Source organism: Protopterus annectens, chromosome 10.part0 (genome assembly GCF_019279795.1).
Source record: "Protopterus annectens isolate FY-2018-M chromosome 10.part0, PAN1.0, whole genome shotgun sequence".
NCBI classification, from domain to species: domain Eukaryota; kingdom Metazoa; phylum Chordata; order Ceratodontiformes; family Protopteridae; genus Protopterus; species Protopterus annectens.
This window is the reverse complement of record NC_056744.1, coordinates 1800422586-1800437290: the sequence shown is the minus strand read 5'-3', so window position 1 is coordinate 1800437290 and position 14705 is coordinate 1800422586. Positions and strand designations below refer to the sequence as shown.

Below are 14705 nucleotides of genomic sequence, written 5' to 3'. Positions count from 1 at the left end.
CTGAGTATGTGTCCCAGGCAGGTATGTCCCTAGCCTTATCAGCATTCTATCGTCACCCAGAATGATACCTCATTACAAACGGAAAATGACTGACTTTAACAGTTGGCTTAGTTTCTGGTATCATTCCAAGGGGATCCAGTACCTGACAGCCTGGGATGACGACTGACAAGCCACGATGCTTTGCCAGAGATGGCCTGCATCTGTCTCCTTTGGGTTTCATGCTCCTGGCAAAGGTTCTTGCCTCCCCCATAGTGCTTTTTTTAGGCTATGCCATGAGGTCAAAACTACCAACATGCAAATTTCATCACAACATAAATTAAAGGTCATGCTGCTAAATGCTAGGAGTCTAAACATGAAACTGCACTCATTACAAGTATTCTTAACAGGGAAGAAGCTGACATTTGTGCAGTCACAGAAACCTGACTTAAAGCTGCAGAGAGCACCCCAGCCATACCAGGTTACTCATCCTATCATTCACTCAGACCCCAAGCCCTGGCCAGCAAAACAAAAGGAGGTGGAGTTGCAATAATTATAAAAGACATGCACACCTATAGGCTGGTCAAACAGTATAATGCACAGGAAATACTCCAGGTGCAGTTAACAACTGACAAGACCACTATTCAACTCATAGCTAGCTACAGGCCTCCAACTCTGACTCAAGAAGCCCAGTACACCTATCTGGACCTCTTTGAATCTATCAAGATTCAACCCCTTACCCTGATCCTGGGAGACTATCCAACCATAGATTGGAAGAAATACTCTTGCCAAAACACAAATGCCCAGAGATTCCTTAATTTCTTCAATGCAAATGCCTTGGACTAGTTGGCAGACACCCTCACAAGTGGTGAATATATTGGCATTACCAAACATGATTAACCCCTGCAGCATCCCTACAGTGTCATCATCCCTGGTAAAATCCAACCACAACGTAGTCACCATCTCCCCTGACTCCCTTCCCCCCCAGCTAGGGTCAAACAAAAAAACTTCTCCAAAGCAGATTACAACCTCCCGAGGGGAGGTACAAACAGCTTCACAGCCCCCTCCCCTTCCACAGGAACTGGCACATATGCCCAAACCTACACCAAAGTACTATATGAGCATTTATACAGCTGCATGGAATCAGGAATACCAGACAGGACAAAATCCTCCTCCTCACGGAAGTGCAAATCTGCCTGGTGGACATCTACAATAAATAAACTGTAGTAAAAGGATAAAAATTGATGTCCAGGACCAAGAAGCAGGTGGGTAATTGGAAGCATTCACTCCTTAGCCTGAACAAGCAAATAAGAGCACTAGTAAAATCCTCCAAAGCAAACAAGAGTCCGAACTGGCCACATCTACTAAAGACAATCATAAGGCTTTCTTCACATATGTCCGCAAACTCAAGGGAAGCACTCAGATCTGCTCAGACCTGGTGGTCAAAGATACCACATACACAAACCCTTTAGATATAGACAACCTGCTGGCTGACAGGTTCAGTGAAAACTTCACTCCTCTGCCCCCTCCCCATCAGTAAAACAGGCCATTCCCAGTACCTGCCCCCCTCCCCTTATCTCTAGGGAGCAAGTCATCACTGCCCTCTAAAAGGCAAAAAATACAGCCTCCATAGGACCCGATAACATCCCAGGCTGCATCCTACATGAACTCGGGCAGGAACTTGCAGCACCATTAGGCATCCTATTCAACCAAACCCCGAGTACTGGCTTCATCCCAGCCAAGTGGAGGACAGCTACTGTCATTCCCTTTCCACAAAGGTGAAGCATCCACCAATCAAGGAAATTATAGACCCATCAGCCTAACTAGCCTGATCTGCAAGGCCATGGAGCGGATTATCATGGACCTCATTAACAAGGACATTGGCAACATCCAAACAATTGATCTCACACAGTCTGGTTTTGTCAAGGGGAGGTCATGCCTGTTAAATTTGGTCAACTTCTTTGAGACAGTCACCAAGGCCACAGATGAGGGGAAGACGGTGCACACCACTACCTTGACCCGGGCCAAGGCCTTTGATACTATTCCCCCCCAGGTATAATAAATAAACTCTCTCAACTAGGCGTCAAGCCATATGTTGCCAGATGGGTAGCAAACTGGCTCACTGATAGAACCCACATAGTCAAAATAGGGGAATCCACCTCAAGTAGTAGACCTGTAACAAGACGGTCTTGGGCCTCTGCTGTTTGGAATATGCTTCTTAGAGGTGCAGGGCAAATCTAATGGGCTATGGCTGAAAAAGTTTGCAGATGACTGCATGCTGGGTGCTGTCATCAATTCCCCTAGTGATGTGGGCATCCTCCAAGAGGGTCTCACCCAAACAAATGACTGGTGCCAGAAACATGGCCTCAAACTGAATGTCAAAAAATGCATCATCCCTTTTGGGGAGAATGACACCCCCACAAATTATCACATTGAAAATAAGGCACTAAGCATGCAATCAATCGTGAGGGACTTGGGCACCCATGTTGACAGCAAACTGACTTTTGACCACCATAATGCCTCCGTTGTATGGAAAGCTTTCTACATGGCCCACCTCATTAGTAAGAGTATCTCATTCAGGGATAAGGTGGTCATAATATCCCTGTATTCTTCCCTTATAAGACCCATTACTGAGTACAATGCCCCTTTCGGCATGTACCTCACAAAAGCACATGCAACAGCTAGAGAGAGACCACTAAGGTTTCCTCACTCAGAGAATCCAGGACCTCAAACATCTACCCTACACAAACAGGCTAAAAGCCCTGTTCCTCTACTCAGTCTCCTACAGACTCCTCAGTGATGACCTCTGTTTGGCATACTAAATCTCAGACACTGCCCTGATGGGACTGCTGCATATACGCAAGTCAAGCTTCACTCGAGTAACTCATACATTCTACCTAAACCTGGTCTGTGACATCAATAGGACTTGTTGGCGGGACAGATTTGTGTACCAGAGACTCCCCCTTTTGTGTAAATAGACTCCATCACCACGTAAAGCAGAGAGTACCTCATTAAACCTTTTTAAGCACAACCTGGATAACTGGATGGGGAACAGAAAATACACCCTTGGGATTCCACCTGTGTCCCTGCTGGACAGTGGCATAGAGTGCTGGCTTGTTGGAACATGGGCTAAATTCTTGGCTAGGCTTATAAGGCCTCAGGGCCAATAGCCTAGCAACTTCCTATGATCATATGGAAGTTTTGAGCATAATGATGTTTTGCGGGAGTGCCAAACAGCATTACTTTGACTTTTTATTTTTTGAGTGTTCACAGTTAATTTGTTATTGTGAAGTCAATTCTAGACATCAATAAAGTTGTCTTGAAAGTCAGCTTATAGAGATATGGGATTTGCACTGCTATTTATGACTCTGATGTAAATCGGTGTATAAAATACAGGTAGCATGAGGCGAAACCCAGGGTAGATCATTTATGAGAAGAATAAAAGAGGAGTGGACTAAGCACAGAACCTTGTGGAACACTGCCAGTGGTTATTCCTGAGGTAAATGTATTACTGTATCCTATGAGAGTGGAGATACAGTTGTACAGTAACTTTTAAACCACTGAAGGTTATCAGAGGAGAAACCAGTTTCACTGTTTTTCCAAGTAGTATGGAGTGATCTACAGTATTAAAGACCTTCCTAAGGTCTGAAAAAGTAAGTTATTTTACCTTTCTCCATATTAGTAGTACAGAAAAGTATCTTCCATTGATATATATATAGGTTCATAGATTAGTACTACACTAACTGCCCTTGCAAGCCATTTTAAGCCTAGCCAATTACCCCCTGTGAGACTCAAACCCAACACCTTTTGTTTGTAAGGCAAACACCTTAACCATTAGGCCACCCTCCCAACCCAATCTATGAACCTATGAATTTTACTTGAAGTTTAAAAAATATTCAAAACAACTAAAAATGGACCAGAGTTTAAAAAAAAATCAAATAACCAAACCACTAATTCCAGTGACTAACCACACCATATACAAGAATGACCTCTTATAAAACTTGTAAACCATAAAAAATGGAGATATAAACAGATATTTAAGATAAAAGCAAAACGGACTAATATTTTCACATTAAAAATGACAATAAGATTTAGTGCTTTCATCCAAGCCAAGCAAAGACTTTTTCTGAACATTACGTAAATGACCATAATGTTCTTATCTGATAACAAGAGGTCTATCTTCAATAACCTCTAGGACAAAATCTCTAGTTAGTTTTCCTTGGTGGAAATTCTCTTTGGACCACATCCCTGACCACAGTAGCCCTGAAAGAATGCATGGACATGAACACAATATCCAACTTGCAATGCACCACAGATGTTATCAGAGACTACAATGTAGCTATGACCTTGAATAGTGTTATGGAATAAGGCCACATGGGATGACCCTTAGATTTTTTTTTGGGGGGGGGTGGGGTTTGCAAATAAAGTTTCCATATTTCATACAGCAAAAAAAGTGAGCACTGATTTTCCATTTTTCCAGAAAAAAATACCAATAAATCACAAATTTGGACTGTCTGAGCATTAAAAAAACATGGGATTTTCATGGAATTTAGCACTTTAGGCTGTGGTGAATACATATTTTAACAAGTGGGAGGAGCATAGGGTGACATACAAGAGTGGAGGAAGATGCACTCAGGTGGATTATATCTTATGTAGAAGGGCCAGTCTGAAGGAGATTATAGACTGTAAAGTGGTGGCAGAGGAAAGTGTAGTTAGGCAGCATAGGATGGTGGTTTGTAGGATGACATTGGTGATCAAGAAGAGGAGGAGTGTGAGGGCAGCACCAAGGATCAAATGGTGGAAATTGAAAAAGGGTAATTGTGAGGTGGAGTTCAGGGAAGAGTTAAGACAGGCACTGGGTGGCAGTGAAGAGTTACCGAATAGCTGGGTAACTACAGCAGAGCTAGTAAGGGAGATGGCTAGAAAGGTGCTTAGTATGACAGGAAGGACGACAAGGTGACATGGTGGTGGAATGAGGAAGTACAGGAGAGTATACAGAGAAAGAGGTTGGCAAAGAAGTGGGATTGTCAGAGAGATGAAGAAAGTAGACAGGAGTATAAGGAGATGAGGTGCATGGCAAAGAGAGGTGGTGAAGGCTAAGGATAAGGCATATGAAGAGTTGTATGAAAGGTTGGACACTAAGGAGGGAGAAAAGGACCTGTACCGATTGGCTAGACAGAGGGACAGAGCTAGTAAAGATGTGCAGCAGGCAAGGGTGATAAAGGAAAATGAGGGAAATGTACTCACAAGCAAGGAGAGTGTGTTGAGCAGATGGAAAGAGTACTTTGAGGGGCTGATGAATGAAGAGAATGAGAGGGAGAGAAGGTTGGATGATGTGCGGATAGTGAATCATGAAGTGCAGTGGATTAGCAAGGAGGAAGTAAGGATAGCTATGAAGAAGATGAAGAATGGAAAGGCTGTTGGTCCAGATGACATACCTGTGGAAGCATGGAGGTGTTTAGGTGAAATGGCAGTGGTTTTTAACTAGATTATTTAATGAAATCTTGGAAAGTGAGAGGATGCCTGAGGAATGCAGAAAGTGTTTTGGTACCAATTTTTTTTAAGAATAAAAGTGATGTCCAGAGCTGTAGTAACTACAGAGGGATTAAATTGATCAGTCACAGCATGAAGTTATGGGAAACAGAAGTGGAAGCTAGGTTAAGAAGGGAGGTGATGATTAGTGATCAGCAGTATGGTTTCATGCAAGGAAAGAGCACTACAGATGCAATGTTTGCTCTGAGTGTTGATGGAGAAGTACAGAGAAGGGCAGAAGGAGTTGCATTGTGTCTTTGTGGACTTGAGAAAGCATATGACAGGGTGCCTAAAGAGGAGTTGTGGTATTGTATGAGGAAGTTGGGAGTGTCAGAGAAGTATGTAAGAGTGGTACGGGATATGTACGAGGGTAGTGTGACAGCTGTGAGGTCTGCAGTGGGAGTGACAGATGCGTTAAAGGTGGAGGTGGGATTACATCAAGGATCAGCTCTGAGCCCTTTTTTATTTGCAATGGTGATGGACAGGTTGACAGACGAGATCAGACAGGAGTGCCCGTGGACTATGATGTTTGCAGATGACATTGTGATCTGTAGTGAGAGTAGGGAACAGGTGGAGGAGACCATGGAGAGGTGGAGATATACTCTAGAGAGAAGAGGAATGAAGGTCAGCAGGACTAAGACAGAATATGTGTGTGTGAATGAGAGGGAGGATAGGGGAATGGTGAGGATGCAGGGTGTAGAGATGGCGAAGGTGAATGAGTTTAAATACCTGGGATCAACAGTTCAGAGTAATGGTGAGTGTGGAAGAGAGGTGAAGGAGAGAGTACAGGCAGGATGGAGTGGGTGGAGAAGAGTGTCAGGAGCGATTTGTGACAGACTAGTACCAGTAAGAGTGAAAGGGAAGGTCTACAAGAGGATAGTGAGACCAGCTATGTTATATGGGTTGGAGACAGTGGCATTGACAAAAAGGCAGGAGTCACAGCTGGATGTGGCAGAGTTAAAGATATTAAGATTTGCACTGGGTGTGACAACAGTGGACAGGATTAGGAATAAGTATATTAGAGGGTCAGCCCAGGTTGGAAGGTTTTGAGACAAAGCCAGAGAGGCAAGATTACGTTGGTTTGGACATGTGCTGAGGAGGGATGCAGAGTATATTCGGAAAAAAATGCTAAAGATGAAGCTGCCAGGTAACAGGAAAAGAGGAAGGCCTAAGATAAGGTTTATAAATGTGGTGAGAGAGGACATGCAGGTGGTTGGGTGTGAGAGCAAGATGCAGAGGACAGGAAGAAATGGAAACAGATGATCTGCTGTAGCGACCCCTAACGGGAGCAGCCGAAAGAAGAAGGCCAGAGAACCAATTCACCACAAAATCTTTTATAATATTGTAAGCTTAAATTATTATCTGTTCTCTGCCTAGAATCTGTTCTAATTTTCAATCTATATTGATGCAACAGAAAATGTTAAGTATTATCACTGTAATGACTGGATACTGGATTTTGTCATATAAAAATTTTTTTGAAAACCATAACAGTGTGTCCTTGGCCAAAAAAAGGCTGCAACTTACTGTCTAAAATGGGTATGCCTGGTAACTTTTTTTTAACCAAGGCAGGACTTGGCATAAGACATGAAGAGACGAATATCTTTCCTGAACTGATTGGCTTAGTCCATGTAAACTTTAAGCTGCATGTGGACATCCACGCAACTGAGAAGGTATTTACTCTGGCTACAGTGACAGGCAAGCTGAAAGATTGGTTTAAACTACTTTCTGTAGCAACCTTTTGCCGTAGCAACAGCCACTAAGGAGGGAGTAATACAAGATAAGAAATTCAAATCAGACCAGACTGTGGGGCTCAAAGGATGAACAGTCGGCTTCTTCAACATGAATTAAAAAAAAATCAACCTCTTGGGGCAAATGGGTCTCTAAGAGGGAATCTGAAAGGGAAGATTCCTTGCACATATTTAAGGATGCCATGAAAGCAAAATCTTGATAGAAAGACAGCAAAATGACCACAAAGTGAATCTTAACAGAAGAATAACAAACCACAACAAATGTAATAACAGGCAGACATCAGTTTAGATCATACCCAAGTACCAGATAAACAAGCCCCCCCCCCCCCAACTTTGCAGTCTTTGTGTGGATGTAATAAGAAAATACACTATCAAAGAACCCACAACACTTACTGATACTTAGACCTTAATGAGCCAAGTGGGCAGTCGCAGGGCATGAAGGTCCAGGTGAGAGTAGGATTGAGAAATGTCAGCATTTCAGGTGTTTCTGGAGGAAGCAGCTCTGAACTAGAGATAGTTTGCCTGGGCAAGAAGGGGCAATGAGAATGGCTAATTTTGTGTACTACCTTTCTAGATGCACCTCATCAGAAAAAAAATGAGAATGTTGGCCAAGGGTGGGTCAGATAATCTGTCACAACCACCAGATGGAGTTATCAGGGAAAAGAAGACAGGATACATGGTGTTCATGGGAGAGGCAAAGAAGTCTCAACAGCAAAAGATTTTCTTGGTCACAGTCTGAATTAAGTTGCCCCTCAATGGACATAAGAGGGCAGCACCCTTAATCTACCAGATAGCAAATTTGCCTTTTTCAAACTATGCACCAGTATTAGGAAGTAATAGTACTCAGCAGTCCACTGCCACATCCTTACTGTCCACAAAATAAAAAGGTAAGAGCAAGTCCCTTTTGCTTGTTGATATAGCTACATTGTTTGAATGAAAGGGAAGGACCCCTTAGGAAGAGTTCAGAAAGGCAAGAAAGGAGAGGATTGTTAACTCACTGACTGTCCTTTCAAGTGTCCAAGCCCCTTGCACTGTCTGCCCATTGAAATGTCCCTTTTACCTTACAGCAGAGGTTTCTGCAATCACCATCATGTCAAAAAAATCTGACTATGGAAGAAGGTGCTTGTCTGGAGATTTGACAAATCTAGCCACAAGGGCAACTTAAATTAGCAAGCCTTGGAACTATGAACTGGATTAAGGAGAGGTTTGGAATGCCAAAACCACTGCACCCACAGGGTCCAGTGGAGGGCTCTCTCATGGAGCCTGAAATGAGGATTCATGCAGTTCAATGCTTTCATCGGACTCACAACCCGGAGGCAGGTTTCAAATGGCATTGTTCGGGAGGACTGGATGAGACAGAGAAAAAGAGAAACCTGTCATGGGATAAAAGATGACTAGGCGTGCTGTGTGTCTGGGGAGTACCCAGGAAACACTGTAATTACCTGAGCTGGGAACAGGCAAGACTTTGCAAGGCTTACTGCAACTCCGGAAAAAGAAACAACTTGAAGGAGAAACGACTTTACTGAAGCAGCAGGGAATCTATCATCCACGTGTAAAAATATACTGGACTATTGCAGCCTGAAATATGCTGCTTCTACAGATACAGATTTGTTAAACACTCTGGAGGTAGAGGGTAGTCCAAGTGGAAGAATCCAGAACTGGTGTTGACTGGCTCCTACCTGGAAATGTTGGAACTTCATTGGTTCCATGACAATTCTGATATGGACAAAGGCACCTTGAATGTCAAAACGGACATCCCATCTCTTCTTGACAGACATGAAAGGAGAGAATGCATTAAGAACATTCAAAATGCCCCTGTAGGACATACAAAGGCTGTCGAGACTCATGACAGTTGACTTTTCTGGATCAGTAAAATCTCACAGACGACACTTTTGCATAAATACTTTTGCACCTCTTTCCTCCTTTCCAGCTATCTACCATTTAATCGGACAGGCTATCTAGCAAGGGTAATGACAGGATCAGTGGTGGAATGAAGAAGAAAATTAAGTGTCTCCCAGTAATGATTCCCCCCTGACCTGCAAATCCCTGAAACATTTTTTTCCATGCTTGGACAGAGAGGAGAAATGTCTGCCTCTCTCCCCAGTACTGGCAGGCAAAGAGTAGGAACTGCTGTGATCTTCCCTAAGAATGACCACACCCACCCCTGGAGGAAGCCAGGGACTCCAGCTTCTAAACCAATGATTTTGCTGGGAAGGCTGCCTGCTCCCAATAGCCTTCTGTAGGGTTGTGAGCCACAATACTGGCTGCTCTGCATTCCTGGAAAAATATCTTGAGTGGGTGAAATGTGACATCCACAGCTGACGGGGTATGCCCTGTACCTTTCATTTCCAGAAATTACTCATTCACTTCAGGACCAAAGAGAAGGGCTCCTTAACAGAGTCTAAAAAGGTCACCTCTATATTTCAGCATTCTTGGCAAACACATTAAAAGCACAGCCAAGAGTACTGGTGAATGGCAGTACAGCTCACGCTGCTTTAGAAACACCTTCCACAGCATCATAAGCCAATGACCATGACGTTGCGGAGATATGAATAAGCTGAATCCCTGGTTCTGCTTCTTCTTTCACGATGCCCTCCTGTGACTCTTTGGCTGCAGTTCATCAAACAAATCTCTTGGAAAAACAGTGTGCACAGCACCTACAAAGATGTGATAGCAAACACAAAGTGTGCTTCCTGGCTATGGTCATGGCCTTAAACTCAGTACAGAACTGGATATTGTAAGCCTTAAGCTAGGCTGCCACTGAAACCATAACACTGAGCTTGGCATCTCTTTCCAAACTGCACACACCCCTGGAGACGAGAATATCTGGTCCATTTTCTTTAACAATGGAGCTAAAGCATTAGGGTTGTCCCCCACCATCTTTGTAGTATTTTGCAGAATGTCCCACAAGGGGAGGAATCACATGCAATGTCTACTGTGGAAGACAACATGCCATCTGTGGTCTTCTCTTTGGTGCACAAGTCAGAGAAAGTCTCTATAAAGAATAAGTCTCTCTTTCCTGTACTAGACTATGCAACAATACCATTAATAAGAATATTTACATGAATGTATTTTTTTTTACACAAATGTCAAGTTATGTAAACATTGTTTTTGTAATTATAATGCTTGTTATATGTTAAATGTGGAGCTTTTCTCCCCGGGCCTCCACTGAAAAAGGATTTTTGTCCAGTGGAACTTTCCCGGTAATCAAATGTAAAATAAACAAAATAATAAAATCTAGACAATCAGTAGGAAGATCTAAGTACGGTACAGTATTCTCAGATTTTCAGGGATATTGTTTTGCATCTCTTGGGTGGTGGGTAGCTCAGACTGACGAGTTAACTGGCCTCTTGGGAACAGGGACAGCAACAGAATATCTAAGGGGAGAAAAGGTGGAAGGGTGGTAAAGGTACTGCCAACAGAAAATACCAACAAGTTAAGGAGGAAGACAAAAGGACTACTGATGGCCTGAGCTATGATGCAGAAAAATCTCCTACAGCATGAAGTGCACTTTGGTGGTAAATGAGGGGGGGGGGGGGCTGCATTACTGGTTTCAAAAAGTACTGATGCTGCCTGAAATGAGCCTACACTCAAGGAGTTCAGCCAATAACAGCCAGGGAAATTAGTGCTGGCTGGCATTAAAAACGATATCTGGAATAAAGTGACTTACATCTCAAGAGGAGGCATCAGGACTGGTGACAGAACTGCCAGCATTGTGGAAAAAGCATCACTTGTATGGAACAAAGCCAGGGATCCCTGGATACAGAACAATGAGGACAGAGGTCAATGCTGTGGAACGCATGGCACAGATTCTTATGGCAGCAACCAACCGATCAGAGTCTGAGGAAAGGCTGGAATCAGACCTCTGGGAAGAAGAGAAATCAGTACATTCTATTACCATGAGGGGAGAACCTGCCCAAAAGGTTTACCTCATCTTCAGAGCAACCTTCAGATTTCCTATGCAAAAAATAATTTTTCATAACTTTCTTAGTCACTGATTTATATAACAAAAGGAAAACAGATTACAACTACGTGAGTTTCACAACACTCCTTGACAGAGAGAAGACTTTTAGGCTCATAGATTAGTACTAGGCTAACTCACCATGTAGGCTATTATAAGCCTAGCCAAGTACCCCATGTCAGAATCAAACTCTGCACCTTGTGTCTATAAGGATAAGGTTAGCACTTTAACCATTATGCCAACCTCCCACCCCTTTGAACAACAAATGGTTTAAGGTTTTGTAAATTTAAGGCAAACGCAATACTGGTTGATGTCATGCAGAGTACCAAAATAGCATAAATAGTTAATGTGTCCATCAGTGTGTGTGTGTGTGTGGCAGGTCTGCCACATACATTTTGTAAAAAAAGGTGAAATACTGTGAGCAATGGTAAACTGGGCCACTGCTCAGGAAGAGAATTGAAAATTCCCTTAAGAAAATTGAACTTGCAGAGAATTTATTTACTAAACATGAAATAAGATGTGAATCACTCAGTGAAAAACTTAACAAAAAACTAACAGCAGTTCCATCCCTGCACCACAACTTTCAGCAGGTAAGGGGGAAACTTTGGGCAACAGGACTGTGCAGACCATGGAAGTTTAGCAGCTTGGGAAAGGTTAATATGGCAAACAATCATACTACTGGAGGTGCAACTTCCAGAGATTAGCAAACTAGCCCTATTCTTATCGTTTTTTTTTTGTTTGTTTTTTTTTGCATAGCCCTGTACGTTCTTCTCATCCCATTCACTGTAAAAGCATACTAAAAATAAACAGAGGCATTCAAATATAGGTGTGAATGCACATAAACCCACAGCATGACTTTCTAGTAAACTCACTGCTGTCACCCTGCAAGACGATGAAGGTCCTCTAAGTAGTAAACAGTTTCAGATTTCACTGTGTGATCTCGCAGACTGGTGTAAACAGTGTACTTTAGTGCCAGTTATGAAGGATGATGTGAATTCCAGAGTGACACTATGTAGATGTTAAGTCCAAACAGGAAACTTATAGGAACCAAGTATTTAGCAGCAATTTTGTCTTTTCTGGTGCCTCTACAAGTTAACTATTACTAGTCCCTCAGGTAATATATACATATGGCCACGAAAACATAGTTCTGCTTCAGTAGGGTAAGTCGCCGGGAAACTACTGTCTAACCCTGGCTGTCAGGGGAGGTACTCGGCAAGTCCAGGGCCGGTAGAGTAGTCTTATCCAAACCAAGTCCAACTCTATTGAAGTCCTGACAGCTGCCACCCGGTTAACCGGCAGTTCCTTCAGTCAACGTTATTTGCAGAAACTCCACAATATAATCACTGTTTAATGTTCTAGGCCCATACTTTGGGGTGCTGTCAGCAGTACCCCGGTATTTAAAAGCGTGGGTAGCTGTCACAGTGCAGAAATCGAAGAATCACAAGGCCTGGCACAGAGTCCCCGGCTTAAAGCTTCTCCAAAGTTCCGCTCCTCGAATGTCACTCAGGCTAGTCGTCGAGGAACTTACCATAACCCGACATAGAAAAAAAAAAAACACTACAACGTACAACAGCCTATAATAAAAGTTTCTTCTAAAAATAAAAATATGCCCAAAACACTTAAGTAAAAACTCTCACTACAAAGTCCCAAGAACAAATCAAAAACACAAACTCACATAGGGCGGGGACACTGGAAACATGAAGATCGTGCGCATAAGCTAATTGGAGAGTTCCGGAAAAGATTGACAGGTACACGAACCGCTCACAATGACGTTAACGTGAGAGAGAGGGAGGACGAGAGAGAGAGAGAGAGGTGTGTGTGTGTGTGCGCGCGCGTGTGTGCGTGCGTGCGTGTACAATTATAGGTTTGCCGTCATTGAAGGTGTTCAGATTACAACATAGAGAGGTAACCAACCTAAGTACACATACCTGTCAAACATCTTCAACTAGAAAGGTCATAGGATGGTTAAAATATTCTGATTTTACTTATAAAGAAGATCTTTTAATGAATTACTATAATTAATTTCTATTTATAATGAATTTCACGTAAAAATTCCTAACACTGAATGTTTGAGAGAGTCTTTCAATGTGGAACTTCGAGGAACATGAACTTTTAAGACCCCAAATGAGGTACGTTCCTCGTAATGAGGTACACTTGAGAGGTATGAAAGCACAGTGAATGTAACAAGTACTTCGGAGAAAATAAATGAATTAAGTGACAGGGTCTCATTGATCTGCATCATCTGTGTTACATTTTAGTGCTGAATGTTGGCTGAAATGACAATGATTGGGCATGAGTGGCCTTAGGTCAACTGGTGCCCTAGGCAAAAGGGCTCCATGACGTCCCCCACCACACCACCTGTTGCCCCCATCCTGGTCTACCTACATCAAATAAATACTGGAAAAGCCCCCCTGCTAGAGTGGCACCCTAGGCGGCCGCCTAGCTGGCCTATGCCTAAGGCCGGCTATGTGACTGGGACAACCCGAGATTGGTTAGCTGTTCAGACCCTAGAGAAGCAAGGGAGTTAGAAAAAGTGGCATGTTGTCAATTTATCTATTTTGCAGGGAGGGTTGCATTTCTGTTTGCAATTTGCCAGCCTTCTTGTGATGAGGGCATGGCATAACAGCAAGATAGATTTTCATTAAATATGGCCATAGAGGGCAGAGCTGGAGCTAACTGAAGCTTTGTGCAGTGATGCACATGACATCAGCAGCTCTGTCCAGTTAAGGCATTACAAAAAGTCTCCTGCATACATGGTAGCATGTATCCCACTGCAGGATGTTCCTCTCTGTGTTTCCATTTCCCCTTCCCAACCCATGAATTGCCAAGGCTTGCCATTAATACCTCTTCACCTTCAAACCACTAGCATATGCCAGCTATCAATTTGTGACAGTTGTTCTGAAATGAAGAAGGCTTTTTATAGGTTCCTAGGTTAAGTACTAGGCTAGCTGCCATTGTGTGCCATTTTAAGCCTAGCTAATGCCCCTTTTTATGCTCTAAATAACATATTCCATGTGGTTATAAACGGATCTTACCCACCCAATGGTTGATAGTTATATATTACCACAATGAGTATAAATTGGATTATATCTTAGATAATCTGATGGGACCCATGCATGGGATAAAGCATTTAAGAATTGCCTCTGTCCATTATTTGTAAAGGGGGCAGTCCCGGGGTAAAGTTTCTCTTCCTATTCATTCATTTAATTTGCACTTAATCTGGTCAGGGATGAACTTTGTTTTATGCGGATGTGGAGTCTGTTACACAGCAGCAGTATCCTCTTTGAGATATTCCTGTCCATCCTAACCATTCTATTGATTTTGCATAAAAGGCTTAGCTCCCTAGTCCGAGTATTTCTGATGTAATTTAACTTGCTGATGTACAGTAAATCCATTAGAAACAGGTCAGAGAATGCCTTGTATGCCAGACACAGGTCACCTCTTAGCGGTCTGTAGGATACCGAGTATAGTAAGGTATTTCTGTGGGA

General features: G+C 42.9%; 1 protein-coding gene across 1 annotated transcript in view; it reads right to left on the bottom strand.

Annotated features, from left to right (window-relative positions):
* The window catches only part of PHKG2 (phosphorylase kinase catalytic subunit gamma 2), a 556437-nt gene extending 543544 nt beyond the window's left edge, over positions 1 to 12893 (bottom strand). The window contains exon 1 of the mRNA XM_044086635.1: positions 12090 to 12893. The gene's annotated coding sequence lies outside the window, so the exon portion shown is untranslated. The remainder of the gene's footprint in view (positions 1 to 12089) is intronic.
* Positions 12894 to 14705: the final 1812 nt, after the last annotated feature.